General features: G+C 38.4%; 1 protein-coding gene across 4 annotated transcripts in view; it reads left to right on the top strand.

Moving 5' to 3' along the window:
• Positions 1-15,264, top strand: part of mdga2a (MAM domain containing glycosylphosphatidylinositol anchor 2a) — a 226,889-nt gene that overhangs the window by 37,644 nt on the left and 173,981 nt on the right. The gene's annotated exons all lie outside the window — the stretch shown is intronic.

Here is a 15,264-nt window from a genome sequence, read left to right as displayed (position 1 = left end):
CCATCTGGCAGGCCGCGCACCGCATTTTTGACACCCCTGCTCTATAGGCTACATATGGCGCTAATTACGGAATTGCTCAAGTGAGGGGCACAGGCTTGTCTTTTGTCCACAACTGACTCCAAAAACGGTTAACCAAAAAAAAAAATATAAATAAAATAAACCCCCTTACTGAAAAGCAAAAAATTACTTAAACATGTTTTCATTTTCTGACAGCGTTCCCTAGGGATCATTTTGGGGATTTTGAATTTTTTTTTTCAGGTTGGATTCAAGGTTATGAGAAAACATGGTCTACAAATGTTGACCACACAGGTAAACACATGTTGTTCTAAAAAGTCATCATTCTAGTTTTTCTCAGAGCACAGGAGACAGTTCTATGAATTTTACAGAGTGAACGCTACAACAGCCAACTAGCCGTGAGCTTTTTTCCTCTTTAGGGGATTTATTTGATCTATTTGAAAATCTTAATATGATTCACTTCACTCTTTTTGCCAAAAAATTAGCTGCTCTGACTGTTGTTCAGGACCTCAGCACGACTTTTTTTCAGTCTAAAGCTCCTTCAGATGTGCTACAACATCAATGGTTAGAAGATCGTTCCAGTTTGTGGCACTGACAGTTTATTGCATTCTGACTGTTTGAACGTATTAGAGTCAGACAACCAACGGATATCATAGAAAGTTGGGGGAAAAACTGTTGTAGATCTTGAAAAGCAAAGTTTGGCAACCATGATTTTTTTTTTTTTTTGCATGAAGTGACTTGAAGGTGTGTCCATAGCTTGGAGAATGTGATCATTTTTTTATGTTTGTCTGAGGTTTCACTGCCAGAAAAGAAATGTAAGATACAGTTAAGACAGTCATTTTCTTTAAAAAGGCTCATTAAAATAGGATAAAATTGTATTCAGACTCTCTTTATGCAATCAAGTGAAATTGTACCATCTGTGTGGAAATACAAGCTATTTTTAGTATTTCATGCTGCCTAAGCTCCCAAATCAGAAACACGTTTTCAAAACAGGCTTCTGAAGTGATCCATCTTAGAACCAGTTCCTCTCTTTGCTGCTGGCTTTAGATTTTCAGCCTCTTCAGAACATTCCATGCATAACTATATAGAAGAAGCAGGCTTCTCTTTGAACCTGAACACCCCGTGCCCAGACACTGATGCCGTCGTTGTGTTTTCTGGATGGATGGTCCGGCTAGATGTGTTTATCTCGGTCGCAGTGTGAAATGAGGTGCATCTGAAAACACAAACGTTGCAGACAGAGCAGTTGTATAAGTACAGGTCTGTGTAGGTGTGTGTGTGTGTGTGTGTGTGTGCGCGCATTATACAGTTTCAGAGAATCAGGGTTTAGTGAGCATGAAATGAACAAAAAATACACTTTCTCCTCCCATGTTGTGCAGTTTGCTGGAGGCTACTCGTAATGATACTGTGTTTGTTGCAGACAATAAAATATGTCCTCCCACTAATGAAAGTATGCTCTTTGAATGCAGAAATTCAAAAGTATACATGAAAAAGACTGAATAGAAAAAGTTTAATATTTTATTTTGGTCTGTAAAATAAAACTCATTTAGAAGTATTTGTTTGTCAGTATACTTTTTATAATTTCATTTGAGACCTTGTGATAGTCGCAGATATTAAAACAGATTTACACTATACAGCTGCAATAGTAGCTAAATTGAAAGAAGTAATGATGAAATGCAGGAACATATTCAAGGGTTGCATCCTGGTTATACATCCTCACTGATTGATGAATGGTAAGCCATTTAAAGGAAAACATATTGCAAATCACATTGGATGTGTGACAATGACAAATAAAGATCTATCTATTCATCTATTGCCACCTGCTGTTTTTGTGTGTAAATGAATCCATTGGCTTGGTGCACCAAAGGAGAGAGTTAGCCAAAGAAGAAATGGATACTTGGATTCAGATTCAGACTGGAGTTCCGCACACAGAGACTTAAGATTTGAGCTGAAAGACTTCAAACTCGCAGATGTTATAGAGCCCAAACATGGACTTAACGTGTGTAGTGACGCAAGAACATTTCTCATTGAAAGTAGGCGCTGGTGTGAACATGGCATAAAGCATTAGTGCACTTTCACACTGCACCGTTTAGTCCATATCAAACCACAGGCATTAAATTGCAACTGAACAGTGAGGCACACATGTGAACCCTTCTAAATCACAAACCTCTTACAACTCCTCCTTCACCCTTCACCCTTCTCCACCGCTTTTTCCACTCCACCTGCCCAGGTTCATGGGGTCTTCTGTTCCTCAGTGGAATAAGCATCCACTAGAAAAAAATATTCAATCACATATATAAACCTTTATTCAAAAGCCACCTTTCAGACTCTCCTGCTCCATTTAAAGTTGTTTTATTCTCTGAACATGTTTCCATGGACCTGTTCAGTCTACATAGAAAACAAGTTGGAAGTAATACAACCAATTATTTACTCTATTTCCATCTTTTTTTAAGTTTATTTAAGGAGAACAATGAGATTTTCTTACAGTTTGACTAAAAAGAAAACTAGAAAAAATATCTAACCGAGTTAGAACACTAAATCCAAACCGATAACCCACAAATAATCAAATATTAGAGGGATTAAGAGGATAGTTTTATCTTCAGAGGATACAGCTGCATAACTGTCCTGCTTATTTTAATGTGTGCAACAGAGCTCCATGTGTGTTGGTTTGTGGTCTGGTGTATGTCCCTGGTGTTTGCCTGTGTGTGTACATGCTGAATTGACCTTTAACCTAAAGTGTAGATCCTTCTCCTTGCTGCTTTGGGCAACCTGCTCCCTGTAGACTTGTGGGCCGCTGCCTCAGCCTCCAGAAAAAGCCCTCATGTTTAATGAGTGCAGGAGGAAAGGTCACAGGTTCTTACAGGAACACACTTAGATTTTTGTTCAGTTTATATTTTTGTGTTACTCTGTACCAGTCATTTGCGATCACAGTATTTAAGCATTTATTCTTAATGACATCATACATTAAAGTCTATTATAATACTATATAGCACATTGTGTTGGAAACTTTCATAGTTTTTCCTTGAGCAGATGCTGAAATTAGCTTGTTAATGTTTGGTTTCTCGTTTTAAAATGATATTTAAGGAAACTTTGTCTCCATCCTGATGTTTTTTGGATGATCTGAAGACCATAGCACATTGTTTAGTATTTTGGGCTGTTTACAATGCAGTTATATTCCGACAATTTCTACAGTGTAACCTTATTTTTGTAATTTGTAGCTTTTCAACCTTTTTTTTTAGCTTTTCTGAAAAATTATTTGTGAACAGAAAATGAAGAAAGTGCTTCCATGCCTAAAATACTTTCATACCACATGATGGAACAGTGTGCAATCTTTTATATTTAAAAAATAATAGTAATGGGTTTTTACAAAGAGATCGCTAAAGAAAAGAAATATTCTTAAACATCCAATGCCAGGACATAATTGAGACATTATACAATTGCTATGCAATTGATACTTCTCCAAACTGCATGATGTTTAAAGTTTTCTTCTTTCTATAAATATTCTTTTATTTTGAAATTACATATTTTTTACTCCATTTTTCTTCTTCGTCAGGCACATCAAAGCTAAGAGGTTTTCTGAGTTGCTGAGCTCCTCAAATTACCAAGAAGACTATAAACATGAAGATGAGTCAAAATCATCGTCATTAGTTCAGTAGATGGATAACTAAGTCATTATGTCGTCTTAGATATTAAATATCTAAATTGAGTCATAAGTGGGTTTGACATGTTGACATATACTTGCTCCAATCACCTCATTAACTTTCAAAATATGGGCGTTTGGGTGGGACAAAGTTACTGAGAGTTGTGCTGACTCAGCCATGAAAAAAAACCACTCAATCATGGACAAATTGAAAACCTTTTTGACACCTGGCTTTACAAATGTTAATTCTTCATCTGAATTCGAACATACCGATGCTGCGTTCAAGAATCTGCATTTCGGACATACATTAACCCACAATGTTCACACTGGACTGTCACTACTTAATCCTTGCGGATCTCCACTACCTACAGTTAAAAGAGGGTTGGTACAAAATGTTTAAGCGGTCCTGATCTCTGAAATCTTGCTCAAGGCTTTTTATTTCACAGCTCTATTCTGATATGTCACATATTTGAACACAAACTACTATTAATAATTTCCCCTCCACAATCACTTTTTAAACGGTTGGAACTTCTGAGAAATTTAAAGGGACGACATCCATACGTCACTACCAATTCCAAGTTCCTGATTGGTCAAAGTTAGGCCTGTTTTGACTTTCAGTGCATAGAGAGCATATAGAGCATATAGAGCCCAAAAACAGCCTTAAAAATGTGCAAAGCTACACACGAACGCCAGGGGTTTGAACCCCGAAGCAAAAAACGTATATCCTAATTTTCAACAACTTTTTATTGAAAGTGTTAGCTTAAACGTGCGTTGCCGAGGACGATGTGAATGTAGCTTAACATTGAAATCAATGGTAGATTTTGAACCGGCCTCTAGTGGTCATTTGAGTAACTGCAACTTTTAAAACATTGGGGCCTTCTTTAAACTCTGAGTGTGGAGGATTGGTCCACACTGAGAGCCTGATGAGGGAATGTAAGAAACACACAAATCACATCTCCTAGGATCTTAGAGGAGAACAGTTGATTAATCTCCTGCTCAGCTTCTGCAGAAGGCGATCTAGAACTGTAAACTGCATAATAAAACAATGCACTCCACAATCCAGTCAACAATATTGATTTTCCTTCAGTCGTGTTTGCCTTGTCCTCTTGTTCAAGCTGTAGTACATCTTCCACACCAATCACCTGTGAAGCCTTCACATTTCTGTTACCCCTCCCTGGAAGAAAAAAAAAACAGCTGTGAGTGATTGCATGTCCGCTCTCTTCCCCAATGAATCCAGCTGAAGTTCTCTTGAGTTTGAGAAGCCAAGATCCTGGCCGGTGAGGAGAAATTACACAACGCTTGGCTTTGACATGAATCTATAGACGCCATTGACTTCAAATTAAAGTGGGGTGTGAGGCGATCAATCACAGCTTTGGACTCTGGATGTTGCCTCTGCGTGATGCATGGTTTTCCTGGGATGGCTTTAAAACAGTGTGGTGAGATCAGAGTGAAATCACTGCTGCACTCCTACTCTGCTTGAAACATAAAGCTCCAGTTTTTTACCTCTCTGCAGAACAGAACGTCTACTTCCTTTCAGGTTTTATTCCTTCACTGGATTCATCACGCTCAGCATTTCCTCCCTCATAAAAACCAAGAAAGCTGTCAGCTTTTGACAATGGCCTTGTTCAGCCCTGGTTACCATGGTTACGGCACCACAACAATAACATAAAATGTCGTGTGCCTCTGTGTGAAGGCTGAAGGACCATGTGAAAGGACAATTAGCACATTAAATCACACTTTGCTGCCACACTTTAGGCTGCATTGTGGCATTTCACTTTGGGCCACTCCATTATTTATCATTACTTCATGCCTTGGCACCAGTAACCAGCATGACCAGAGGTGTGATGCTTTAGCGTCGCCCTTCCGAAATGTGTGCTCCACTGTGACATTATAATAATGCAGAGACTTCGCTGTCAGGCGCTTTTTAAAGGCAAAAGTCGACAAAGAAAAATCTGCAGGAATACAAATGCGGAACTTTTGTTTAAATTTTCCGGGAAGTATGCAAATAAACAATATCCCCCCAGTAATGTTGTAATTATTTTAAAGCACTTTTATGGACAAGTTTAAAAAAACAAAGTGAGGACTTAACAGATAAAAGGTGTCTCAAGCAAAAACAACAACATCGTCTGCATAGAAGTGGAGAGCAACATCTTCACTGGCCTATTTTACAATTTGATCCTGTGGATGGAACTCTGTGAGTATGGGGTCTGGGAAGTCTCACTGAGGGCTGTTTGGTCACAGGATGACCAGAGCAGGAGATTTCTTCACACCATGAACTGTAAGAAAATATGAGAACTGGACTGAGTGACCCAGAGAAAATACAATTCTTCCGGTTTCAACTAAATTAAGTCAATTCAGCCGACATTTTTTCACAATATGCCATGATGAAGGCAGACATCGTCAATAAGCAATGATTGGTCTGAGTCATCATCTATTGCAACAAATCTCGCCAATTAGGAGTGAGCTTGTGAGAACACATCCCTACCACCTGAAACTGGACCCAGGAGAATCTGTTAATCATAGGTTTTGAACATTTAACATGAAAACACACACTTTTATTGAGGCTTCTGATTGGTCAGTTTATAACTTGAATGACTTGCACCACTTGGAACTGATGGGTTCTTCCTATTTGAAACATGAGGGGGAGGGGTCACTCAGTCCAGGTATTGTTACAGTCAATGGTCATGATTGCAGTCTTCAAACATCTGATTACTTGAGATGATGTCATTTTTTGGGTAGGTAACTAGATTGATAACTCATTTGATTTTTAATTGTGAGTTTAGGCTAATTTTTGTGTTTTTTACTGTAATCATTAAGGAAATCAATAAAAAAAATAAGGTTGAAAAGCAGACGAGGTAAAATGGGTGGGGTCACATAAGATCAATACTCTGGTTAAGTCATCCTGATATTTTTGTTTACCATCCAAACTCAATTATTTGCGTTTAACCCTAAAATCTGACTCCCTTCATTCTTCCTGTGCAGCACCTTTACATCAGTTCTTCAGGTTTGTTTCCAAATAACTTGTGATGTTTAAGTGGTAATTCTGCCATAATCTGAGTGCACAAGATAAATCAAAAGGATTAGGCCTAAGCCTTTAATCCTCATATCATGTTGCATCTTTTTTATTATCAATTTTCTGATGCAATAAGACAGGCAGCATTCTTGTTTCTGTGCTTCAAGGATCTCAGCTATACTTTCTATCTGCCTGTCATTGCAGGTTTTTACATGTCTGCAGAGATGAGTCTATCTAAGTTATTCAACACGCCAAATATTTACAAGATGGAATAAAAAGGGGATTGTCTCCCAATAAATCAATATTATTTTGAAAAATATTGAACAAGTACAGTTGGCGGCACGGTGGTGCAGTGGTTAGCGCTATTGCCTCACAGCAAAATGGCCCCCGGTTCAAGTCCTGGATGGGGGACCTGAACCGGAACATCAATGGGGGACCTTTCTGTGTGGAGTTTGCTCGTTCTCCCCGTACATGCGTGGGTTCTTTCCGGGGACTCTGGCTTCCTCCCACCATCCAAAAACATGCTTCATAGGTTAATTGGTCCCTCTAAATTGTCCATAGGTGTGAATGTGTGATATGTTTGACCCTGCGACAGACTGGCGGCCTGTCCAGGATGCCCCCTGCCTTCGCCCATAAGTGGCCGGGATAGGCCCCGTGACCCCGAAAGGGAAGAAAATGAATGAATGAAAGTACAGTTCAGAGTTTGGCACAAACATGTTTTATTGTTGTTTATTTTAATAAACCAATAGTCAACAAAGTAGACTAAAAAATTATTTTAGAAAAATATCAAATTAAATATTCCATTCCATTAATATTCTATTTAATCTGTTTTCTTTAAATGTTATGCTGATAAAGTTTATCTTGTGTGATTTGAACATTTTATTTTCAAATTTGTATTTGCTGTAAATGTTATTCATCATTAGTTGTTCAGTGATTCAGAAATTAAACTTTTAATTCAAGTTGCAAATTTACCGAATTAATATTTAGTTGTATTTTTCTTTTAAATTTACAAAATTCTTTTAAAGCAATCCCATTTCCTATTGGGAAAAGGCTTATTTAAAGTAATTAGGAAGAATTGTATCTATCTATTCGTTTTATTTATTTTTCTTCAAAATAAAACACACAAAAAATTATGCGAAAGCTCTTTTTTTAATGACCAAATCAAATTAATAATTTTTTGATTTCTGATTAGAATTTTTTTTTACAATGAATTCATATTAAATGGATAAATTTGAAATAATGTTGGGAACATCAGTGCAGCTTTTCTAAGATTGTGTGAGGAACAAATTATTTTTACCAATCAAAACACAAATAAAGATACTCAGTTGATGGAAAATCAGGATTTGATGTCCAAAGAAGTGCCAGGATGTCACACCCTCTTGTGAGCTGATTCTCTGTCACCTATTCACTCAACGAGAAGAAATTCCATTTTTCAACAGTTTGATAGAAATGAAGGGAGCACACAAGGGCAAAAAAAATAAAAAAAAATAATTATCAGCAAGCCAAGCTGACAAACTCGCCAAGCAGCTAATCTGACAGAAATAACATTTTTCCAGAGCCGCCAGAGGATTCGACCTTTGCCTGCTGAAGTGAGGATGTCTTGCTTGTTTGTCGCACGCCTTCAAAGATCCTAAAAGCAAGCGCCTGCCTTCATTACACTTTTAATTGCACAACATCCACATCTAAAAGTATACTGGATATATATTTTTTTTAACTCTCTGATGGGACAGCAAGTCCTCCCAGGAACGTTAGGCTGTAAACAAAGAATAAAGAAAACATTTAATAAAATAAAAGCACAACATGTTTTCCACTCATTAGTTTTGTTTACCAGCGCCCGAACTCCGGGAGCGTTCAATACGTTTCAAAAGTAAATGTTTGACCTATAGGGAGCGGCGCCATGTTTGCACATTTTGAGGCTGTGGAATGGTGCACCAGTGATTTGTTTAATTAAAGCCTAATGAAGCTCAGGTCGGCTGTGCACGTCAGCCGGATGTTCAATACCAGAAAATGACTGCAGAGAAAAGAGAATTTAAAAAAAAGCAACTATTTGCAGCTGATGATGCTTTTTTGATAATGAATGGTGTTAAAAAATGTACCTCCAGACTTTATCTAAACTATATAATGGAGGATTTTTACTATTATCTATTCAGAACTAGTCATTTGTACATATAAGCATGACATAACACAAACTTCTGCCGAGTCACACTTTAATCAACATAAACTCAATAAGTTTACTGGGAACATTTGACTGAGGCAGAATTACTGCCTTTTATGCTTTACATCATACATGAAGGTAATGCCTTAGTCACTTGAACCCATTTTGGGTGCTGCTGGTTTTTGGGTTGTTCGGGTCCATGGAGGATCGTAGAGCGGACCAATGCCTCAAGAGGGGTGCAGGTGTGTTTTCCAGTTCACTTGAGGCAAGGTACGTCATGATAGTGGAATGCACCATTGTCATGCATGCTGTAAGTGTATTGTGAATTGTTTTTAAGCATCATACACTCTTATAGAGCTTTATGGGCTCAACAAGCAATCTAGAACTTTGATATTTTGTGTGGGTCACCATCATGCCCCGTTACATGTTTACCCAATATTGACAGTAAACAGCCTGAATCTACCTAGAGATGTAGAAATCAGCAACACCTGTTTGCAGCTTCACATAGTGGCACAGACTTGGGTGTTTTGGTGTCAGCCATTAGTGATTTGTGTTGTAAGGAGCCCTCACGGTGTTTTTTTTGTCGGAATGTTTTGTTCGTTTCCTGTGTGTCTTGCTGACATTTTGGTATTTTATATCAGGTTTCACCTTTCATGATTTCTGCTGTTTTGCAGATTTTTATAGTGAAAACGTACAGATTTTTATTTTTGAATCACATCGCACTGTGTTCTGTGTCGTGATTACCTGTAGATCTTCTCAAATAAACCAATCTTATTCTGTACAGAATGTGTTCAGCTTGCCAAATCTACATGAACCTTGGTCTTGATCAGTTCTTTATCATTCTCTGATTCTTGACTTATTTTCGATGAAGTTTTGATCTTTGAGACTTTAAATGTGAGAAAACGGTTAAAAATGTTCAGGCCTGTCTGAGAAAAGTCTGTACAGTGTGGAGTGAGCAGTTTTTCACTCTTAAACCATCTATAATCCTACTTTGTGAATTTTGTCCAACGCCCGTTCCTTTTAGAACGGAACCATCACGATAAATAGGCAAATGTTTGCTTCGTTTTGACAGGGATGTTGGTCTCCAGGCCTCAGGATCCAAACCAGCTAGTTTTTCATTCAGATGCAGCTCTTGCAGTGGATGGGGAACCTCTCCGTGCCGGGAGAGTCTCTAAATTATCTCAGGTCAGGTTTGTTTTTTTTTTGTTTTTTTTTCTTCACCACACTTGAGAAGAGAAATTTTGGCATTTGGTCAGTGGTGTGATATTCTGGTGTCATATATTTGGAAGAAGGAAACATTTCTTTATGCTTGCCATTTAAAAATGCCGAAAGAAAGTGATGCAAAAACATCATGAGATACAGTCAGGACCATAAATATTTGGGCAGAGAAACGTTCTTTCTAATTTAGTTTCTGTACATTACCACAGTGAATTTTAAATAAAACAACTCATATCCCATTGAAGTGCAGACTCATGCGAGTCTGGTGACTGCATGTGTATTTCTCACAAAGTAAAACATTTCCCTCACAAACTGTTATTTTCAGGACTAGTTGGAATTGGAGTTGTTAATGAGGCCTTTAAATTATTCGTGTAACGTGGGTACATGAACCAGATTTGTAGCGTTGCAATTCTCTCACCAGCTCTTTTTGTGAACCTGGTGCTTCACATGATGGTGTTAAAGTTGTGAAAACAATCAATTGGAATTCTCTCTGTTACCAACTCACCACACAGATTTCTTTACCTCTAAAAAAACTCAAAAATCCAACTTGTGATCAGTTTATAGCAGATAAAACTAAAGACAACTACTCCACACTAAGGATTCAGTTTACAACTGCAGAGGAAGGAAAACAGGAAAACGTCATTTTGGCCCATTTCTAACCACTAATAACACCAAGTGGGATAAGTTGATGGTTGATAGAAGCCAAAAAACACTTGTCTTTATTTATTTTTAATACTAAAATAAATCAAAGCTGGAAATGAGTTGGAAGAAAAATAAAACAAATGATCAAACTTCTATAATTTTCTGTGCTGTAAAGGAAAATACTGTTTGTACCCATCAGTGTCCATTATAACTATTAGGAAAAGCAATTACCTTAGCTCTATTCTTAGTATCTATTCTACTTTGGGTAGAATAGATACATTTATCAACGTACTCTTTTTCTAAAGACAGAAAGACTGAAATTAGCAGCAAGGTCTGACTATTCACCTTAGCATTGCGATGAGTGTTTTTCACAGAGCTCAAGTGTCTTCTTGAACACAACCGATTTTAATCATCCAAACTTGGCAAGTCACACAGAAAGAAAAATGACAAAAAACTTTTTTTTTGAAAGTCAATATTTTCAAGTTTTTGATCAATGAAATAACAAACAAGAACAAAGATGGAAATTAATTTACTTGTTCTCAGTTATTGGCGAGATTCGATATGTTATACATTTGAGTTGTGATTTTAACACCTCGGCCATTAGTGCACATTGGATCTCCATATGATGTTGTACAGGCAATGGATTTTGTATTTGACGTATTTACAACTGGGATTTTGTTAGAAGGCAGACCGACAAGAAAAATGCACCAAATGAGTAATTACTGTGGCCTTAACACATAGTCATCAACCAGTACCAGTCCACAGGTTATTGGCATCGGGCCGCAGAGAAGAATAATACATACGAATCTCAAGGAAGTTTATTTTTTAAAAACTATCCTCCACATCCGTCTATGATTCATTTTCATAGAAGGATGTTAAGTTGTTCTTCTCGCCGTCCCAAATGCATTTGTTGCTGTTTTAAAGCAGCTGCTCCAACCACTAAATTTCAAAACCTCCAAGCCAGCAAAGTTAACGTAAAAAAACGTCTTTGGAAAGTTAATCTGTATTTAACAAACAAAACCAGAAGTCTTTACAAAAATATGGACTAATTGTGAGTTTTTCTCACACACCAAACCTGCTCTCCATAATTTGCATAATTTCTCTGCTGTCGTGAGGATATCGCTAATAAAGTTGCCAACAATTTGGATTTGCCTTTTGTTTTTAATTATTGGTAAATGCAACCTGTATTTATAACAGTATTATCATTTGATTTTGTTGTATTTATCTGCTACACATTAAAAGACAGAATAGGCTAAAGTTGGCATCTTGTTTTTAGCTCCGCCTTTGACAGTTAAGTGTAAGGTCAAAGGAAATGTGAAGGAAAATAAGGAAGATTCTATAATAAATCTACATTGTATTTAGTGTAACAGTTTTGGACAATCATTCTAAATCAGTTTTCCTGTAGAATCATGTGATAAATGGATTTTTTTCCTAACATTTCCCCTAAAAGTTAAGAGATATAAGTAAAAAAGTAGACTCCACCTTTGTACAGGCCAGTCTGTGAAAATATTGTTTCAATTTTACCTGGTCAATGGCCTGAAAAAGGTTGGAAACCACCAGTTATTGTCACAGATGAAGTCAAATTGATTTAAGTGAAGAGGCTTTGCTGCCTTTTTAAAAGCTAAAGAAAGAGCCAGAAAGAGGTGGAAAGTGTTGAAATACATAAACATTTTATTGACTGACAGAGTTTTCCGGTAAGCTACCGGAATATTATTTTACGTTTTATATAAAAAATATTAGTTTATATTAATAATAATAACAAAATAAATGTTGAAATAAAATATGTATTTGGGCTGCACGGTGGCGCAGTGGTTAGCGCTCTTGCCTCACAGCAAGAAGGCCCCCGGTTCAAGTCCCGGCTGGGGGACATGAAAAACACAACATCAATGAGGGACCTTTCTGTGTGGAGTTTGCATGTTCTCCCCGTGCATGCGTGGGTTTTCTCCGGGATCTCCGGCTTCCTCCCACCGTCCAAAAACATGCTACATAGGTTGATTGGCAACTCTAAATTGTCCATAGGTGTGAGTGTGAGAGTGAATGGATGTGTGATTGAGGATATTCCACCCTGTGACAGACTGGCGACCAGTCCAGGGCATCCCTTGCCTACGCCCAAGTGGCCGGGATAGGCTCCGGCAACCCCGTGACCCCGAAAGGGAATAAACGGTTAAGAAGATGAATGAAATATGTATTTTGATTATTTCGTTTGTCACGGCCTTCTTCTCTGCTGTTCTCCTTTGCCACACTTCCAAAGCCTTCTGCCCCCCTCCCGCCCCGCTGTATACATTTTTTTTTTTTTTTTTTTAGCTCTGCTAGTGCTCTAGTTGTACAACCAAACTTGACTGACGCAGTCGTCTGCTGCTTTCATGTGCTGCCCAGAAAGTGGAGCTTTGTCTCCGTGTTCACGCACAGCTCAGCAAAGAGGTGAAGCCATCCACAGAATGAGCCATCAGCAGCTCTTTGTGAACTAACCTGCCAATCTTTCGGGGCACCAGCTTTCAGACATTGCTGCCGTCTCTGGGGAACCGGCTTGCCCACTTCCTCCACTCGCTCCTTTAATTTGTGAGTTCCTCTGTAACCTTCAGTGATCACTCTTCCAAGTCACTCCCTCCTGTTCCCTGGTCTCATTGTTCCCCTTTCCCATTTGTCTCGTCTTATCTTTCCCATCCTTTTTTTTTTTTACCTTTTCCATTCTCTGCGCCTTTGCTTCTCCATCTTTATCTTAACCCCTCCATCTCCTCCTCCTGGCCCAGTCTCCTCGCGCAGAGATGCAGAGTGATGGGCAAACACCATTGCTCAAATCTCCACTGAGTACCTTGTTATCATCTTGTCCTCACAGCAGCTCTCTGTCTGGCTTCGCCTCACCTCAGAATCTGTCTCTAATGGGACCACATCATCTGCGACAGCTGCAATAACTCAGCACTCGCAAACAAAGACGCAGCTTGGCTTGACTCAAAGCGCCGCTGATTGTCGTCTAATACCTCTGTCTGATTTACGTATCTACAGAAGCTTCCTTAAACATCTCCCTGACTTACACTTTTCCGTACATGTCATCAGGATTCCTTTACAACTGTCATCTGAAACAGCCTCTTTATTCAAACGACTGTCATCTATGATTTTAGCGGTAAAAAGCCAAGGTATGAAATATTTATGAGATCTGAGAGAGCCCTGATTGCAAGCCCAGGACCTGTCACGGTGCTTTTGCGTACTCAAACATCTGCAGGCTGTACGCAGCTCCTCCGGCTCCCACAGAGTCCAAGTCAACCTGCATGAGTGCATCAGAGCCTATTAATTGGTTCCATTGGGTCGGGTGATGCAAAGACAAACCCTCACAAACATTTAGTGTGCATAAATGAGGACTGGTTTTGATTGGGTGCTTACTTGAAGGCTGCTGTTTACGCTCCTGTCTGTGGCAGTAAACCAACTAGACTCGATTGGAACCACAGACAAAAACTCAAAGCCACAGCAGGAACCCAAACCTAGTGGAATCGCCTTAGATTGGAGTACAGTCAGACTTAAGCTGGTATTAAAAGAAATACAGCTTTTATGTTTTTTCTTAAGACATTCATTATCTTGGGTTTCTAACAAGCTTTGTCTTTTTTTTTGTTACATTCTGTTGATCATATTAAGTACAAGCGTTAATTCGACCATCGTGGTGATAATAGAGAGGTCAGGTAAAGGCCACATTAAGCGAAAAAAACGGTCATATCGGGAAAAGACTACTATACCCAGAATGTCTAGAAGGCCCATAAGGCTGACGATTGGCCAAAGGTGTTGAAAGGAAGTAAAATACAAAAGGATGCTCTCAGTTTCTCAGTTCATTATGGTGAAGCATAGTATGTACTGGAGACGCCAAAACTCTCAATCGATAAACCAAAGCAAGGGGAAACTGGATTGTTGCATCTCTACTGCATACCAGTATGTTTATGTTTAAAGTGTCAAAGGTGTTGTGCTAAATTTAGGAAGGATTTATTATTTATTGTCAGTTACATTACACTTGACTTGGTACAAGCCAACTGAAAGGGTGGTCTTCATTGATACTTGCTTGTTGGTAAGTTAAAATATTTTTTGTAAATTTTAAGTTTTTGGTTATTTTGTGATACACAAATCATATGTCAAGCCAAAACAAAACTGTGACCCTAAAATTAAGGTTTGAAACAAATTGTGGGGAAAGTGAATCGTTGCACCTCTTGCACGTACCACATTACCCAGTTTCCTGTCTGCAGTATCCTTAAAGCTTCAACAACCCATCAAGCAGTGCAAGTCATAGTTTATTAAAGTCATACTATAGGTTAATTGGTCACACTAAATTGTGCCCAGGTGTGAATGTGAGTGTGCATGGGTGTGTGATTTGTGGCCCTGGGACAGACTGGCGACCTGTCCAGGATGGCCCCTGCCTTCTCCAGCAAGATAATATTTAAAAAATATTTAAAAAAAACACTCTCTGATATTAGTTTAGCATTTAGCTTAAGTGTTTTAACAATTATTAATCCATGGTTCGGGTGAATACTCGATTCTGATTGGCTGCTAGGTGTGCATTAAATAGTGATATACCATAGTGATATACCACACCTAAAAAAGTAGTTC

The sequence above is a fragment of the Oryzias latipes genome, chromosome 24, assembly GCF_053564925.1.
Source record: "Oryzias latipes strain Hd-rR chromosome 24, Olatipes_Hd-rR_3.1".
NCBI classification, from domain to species: domain Eukaryota; kingdom Metazoa; phylum Chordata; class Actinopteri; order Beloniformes; family Adrianichthyidae; genus Oryzias; species Oryzias latipes.
The sequence above is the reverse complement of the archived record's forward strand: the minus strand, read 5'-3'. Positions and strand labels throughout refer to the sequence as shown.